The following is a 4,279-nucleotide window of genomic DNA, read 5'->3' as shown; positions in this document are numbered from 1 at the left end:
TTTTACCCAATTTGCCAGTTTGTGTCTTTTGATTTGGGCATTTAGTCCATTTACATTTAGGGTTAATATTGTTATGTGTGAATTTGCTCTTGCCATTTTGATGCTAGCTGGCTGTTTTGCCTGTTACGTGATGCAGATTCTTCTTTGTGTTGATGCTCTTTACCATTTGGTATGTTTTTGGAGTGTTACTTGTTGTTCCTTTCTATGTGTAGAGCCTCTTTCAGGAGCTCTTGTAAAGCAGGCCTGGTGATGAAATCTCTGAGTACTTGCTTGTTCGCAAAGGATTTTATTTTTCCTTCACTTATGAAGCTTAGTTTGGCTGGATAGGAGATTCTGGGTTGAAAGTTCTTTTCTTTAAGGATGTTGAATATTGGCCCTCAGTCTCTTGTGGCTTATAGGGTTTCTGCTGAGAGATCTGCTGTGAGTCTGATAGGCTTCCCTTTGTGGGTAACCCGACCTTTCTGTCTGGCTGCCCTTAGCATTTTCTCCTTCATTTCAGCCCTGGTGAATCTGATGATTATGTGCCTTCGGGTTGGTCTTCTTGAGGAATATCTTTGTGGTGTTCTCTGTATTTCCTGGACTTGAATATTGGCCTGCCTTGCTAGGTTGGGGGAGTTTTCCTGGATAATATCCTGAAGTGTATTTTCCAGCTTGGATTCATTGTTTTCGTCACATTCAGGAACACCTATCAAACGTAGATTAGATCTTTTCACATAGTCCCCCATTTCTTGGAGACTTTGTTCATTCCTTTTTTACCCTTTTTTCTCTAATCTTGCCTTCCCGTTTTATTTCATTGAGTTGATCTTCGACCTCTGATATCCTTTCTTCTGCTTGGTCAATTCGGCTGTTGAAACTTGTGCATGCTTAGTGAAGTTCTCGTGTTGTGTTTTTCAGCTCTGCCAATTCATTTATATTCCTCTCTAAGTTGTCCATTCTCGTTAGCATTTCACCAGATCTTTTTTCAAAGTTCTTAGTTTCTTTGCATTGGGTTAGAACATGTTCTTTTAGCTCATAGAAGTTTCTTATTACCCACCTTCTGAAGCCTGATTCTGTATTTCATCACACTCATTCTCCATCCAGCTTTGTTCCCTTGCTGGTGAGGAGTTGTGATCCCTTGTAGGAGGAGATGTGTTTGGTTTCGGGTGTTTTCATCCTTTTTGCACTGGTTTCTTCCCATCTTTGTGGGTTTATCCACCTTTCGTCTTTGTAGTTGCTGACTTTCACATTGGGTCTCTGAGTGGACGTCCAGTTTGTTGATGATGAAGTTATTTCTGTTTCTTAGTTTTCCTTCTAACTGTCTGGCCCCTCTGCTGTAGGACTGCTGAGGTTCACTCCAGGCCCTGCTTTCCTGAGTGTCACCTGCAGCAGCTGCAGAACAGTAAGGGTTGCTACCAGTTTCTTCTTCTGCTACTTTTGTCCCAGGAGTATACCTGCCGAATGTCAATCTGATCTCTCCTTTATGAGCTGACTCTTTGGATATACAGGGGCCAGGGAGCTGCTTGAGGAGACAGTCTGTCCTTTATAGGAGCTCAGGTGCTGAGCTGTGAGCTCCATTGTTCATTCCGAGCTGCTGGGCAGGTACTTTTAGGTCTGATGTAGCAGAACTCATAAACCCCTTTTTTTTTCCAGGTGCTCTGTCCCGTGGAGTTAGGGCTTTATTTCTGAGTTTCCGTTGTGCTGCTGCCTTTTTTTTTTTTTCAGGGCTGCCCTTCCCAGCAAGGAGGCAGCCTATTCACTGCCTGCCTGCAGAGGCTTTGCTGAGCTGCTATGAGCTCTGCCCAGCTGCCGTGTGAACTTCCCTGCAGTCCTGTTTATATGGGTGTAGTTAGAACTGCCTCTGCAATGGTGGCCCACATCTGTAATGGCAGACTCTCTGTAATGGTAGGTTGCCTTGGCAATGGCGGGCTGCCTCAGCAATGGTGGACTACCTCCCTAGTGGTGGAGTGCCTCGGTAATGGCAGACGCCCCTCCCCCATGGAGCTGGACCCTCCCGGGTTCAGCTGTACTTGCTGTGAAACTCTCAACCCAATTGCTGTTTTTCTTTTTTGTGGGGATGGGGGCAGCCGAGCCTGATCACCTGGCTCCCTGCCTCAGAGCCTTTCCTTTTTTTTTAGTTGAAGGGTCAGCTCTCTCCCAGGTGTTCCAGCTGCCTGTTGAAAAGGCGCTGGATCTGTGTGATTTCCCGCGCGGTGACTCACTGCGCTGGCTGAAACAGCGGAGCTGAGATTCATGGTGCTTTTTTTGCCTGGGAATCTCCTGGCCTGGCTCCCTGTTTCAGTCCCCTTTTTAATCAGATCAATGGGCGACTTCCTGGGGCTCGAATTGCCAGCTAAAAGGGCACCCGGACCAGTGTATTTTGTATGGAGAACTGCCACACTGGGGCGCCGGCAAAGCAGCTGCGCTGGCGACTAGTGGGGCTCCTCCACCTGGGAATCTCCTGGTCTGTGGGCAATAAAAATCCGTCTGGAAATGCGTTGTGTGCTTTCACTGGGAGCTGCAATCCTGAGCTGTTCCTAAACGGGCATCTTGGATCTTCTAATCATTCTTTTATTTATGGGTATTTAGGTTGTTTTCAGTTTTTTAAAAGATTGCTGCAGTAAAAACCTTCAGCTGTCAGTTTTCACGTTTCTGTTGGAGAATGGGATGGGCAGCACCCTCAGGCTGGAGCGGCCCCGTGTGCAGCTGGGCTTGTTGAGGTTCTGACTCTGTACTTCCCAATATTCCTCCCACAGTGGCTGCCTCCAGGAGATGATGGCTGCATGAGTGCCTGCCATGTCCCACTGGAATCATGAGAGCACGGGGAGCGGGATGTTGGACCATGGGGCGAGGCCGGGCCCTGTCCCCCACAGCCAGGAGTGAAGACGTGGAGCTGCCCTTGGAGGAGTATGTGCCTAAGGGCCTGGAACTGGCCAGCCTGGGGCCAGAGAGCCCCATGCCCGAGGAGTAGGAGTGCCATAACCACAGCCCCGATGGGGACTACAGCTCCAACTATGTGAACAACAGCCCCAAGGAGGAGGACTATGACGAGGGCTCATAACACTATACTGGTACACAATATGGATAAGGAGGACATTGACAGATTTCCAGGATTTTACATAATTTCTGAAAACATAACATTTTACTCATATAAATGTAACCCAGGGAAGGTTAGATATCTCTTTTTATTTGTATATTTTGTATAGTTTTTCTTATAAAAAATATAACCTACTTTACTTGCAATACTTGCCCTACTTTTCTTTCATACTCTGGATAGAGTTGTTTCTAGTTATTCTACTGTTTCTAGTAGTTTTATTTATATATATTGATTATATTTTTAATACTTAGTAATCTTTATTTTCCAGGGTAAACTAGGAAGTAGACAATTTTAAATTGACATATATTAACATTCTATAGTAGATTAGACAATGTATGAGTATACAATCTCCCAACATCTAGAGGGACGTGTTTCCTCATAGTACGATTTCTCAGTGTGGTAGACAAAAATAATGTTTATTAACAGGTCAAAATATCTTTAGTCTCTCCATAAAAATAGCGGGCAAAAGTATATAAAGTTGAATTAGTTATGTTCAGTAATTAGTATTTTAGTATTGTATCTTATTTACAAATTATCTAGATGTTTAATGCAAATCTTTTAGTTAGCTTAACTTCAAGGTTAAAAATTACCAAAAGTATTTTGGAAACTATTATTAGGCAGATTTACTGTAAAAAATTATTATTGAAATAATGTTTTTAATAAGAATAACAACTTAATTAGAATCAAATCTATAAGCTTTCAGATTTTAAGTATCTAGTAAACATAATATTAGCTTATTTGACTAGAACTCAAGCAGAATAGAAATTTGTTTTATATTCAATAGTGATAGCTCTGAAGACATAGTTGTCTTATACTAAAAATATTAAATCGATCTTTTTAGACTGTGTTTTATCTAAATTGTGTTAACTTGAAAAACATTTGTATCAGTTCCTACATTTCTAGTAGTTTGTGGAATATTTATTTAGAAATGCTTTTTTTTTTCCAAGCTAAGTTGGAATAGAGCACTTTTAGAGGATTTTATCAGTGAATTTTGCATTGCTATCTGGAGTTAAGAAAATAGCGCATATACATAACATACGTTAATAGGCATAAAACACAAATAGAGATCTATAGCTTTCATTCTAAAATTTTAGCCATAAATCAGGCATACATATTCTCATGGTTAATTTTAGACATCTGCTTGATTGGATTAAGAGATACATACGTGGTAAAGCACAATTTCAGCATTAATTTGATTATAAGTCT

The 4,279-nt window shown here is 41.9% G+C and overlaps 1 long non-coding RNA gene across 1 annotated transcript; it reads left to right on the top strand.

Moving 5' to 3' along the window:
* The first annotated feature begins 1,821 nt into the window (after positions 1 to 1,821).
* Positions 1,822 to 3,917, top strand: LOC116537116. The gene is made up of 2 exons (XR_004262959.1): positions 1,822 to 1,881; positions 2,733 to 3,917. It is a non-coding gene; the product is annotated as an uncharacterized LOC116537116 (long non-coding RNA).
* The last annotated feature ends 362 nt before the right edge of the window (positions 3,918 to 4,279 follow it).

This window comes from Sapajus apella, unplaced genomic scaffold, assembly GCF_009761245.1.
Source record: "Sapajus apella isolate SASKATOON/1434 unplaced genomic scaffold, GSC_monkey_1.0 scaffold106, whole genome shotgun sequence".
Classification (NCBI taxonomy): domain Eukaryota; kingdom Metazoa; phylum Chordata; class Mammalia; order Primates; family Cebidae; genus Sapajus; species Sapajus apella.
This window is presented reverse-complemented; position numbering and strand designations above follow the sequence as displayed.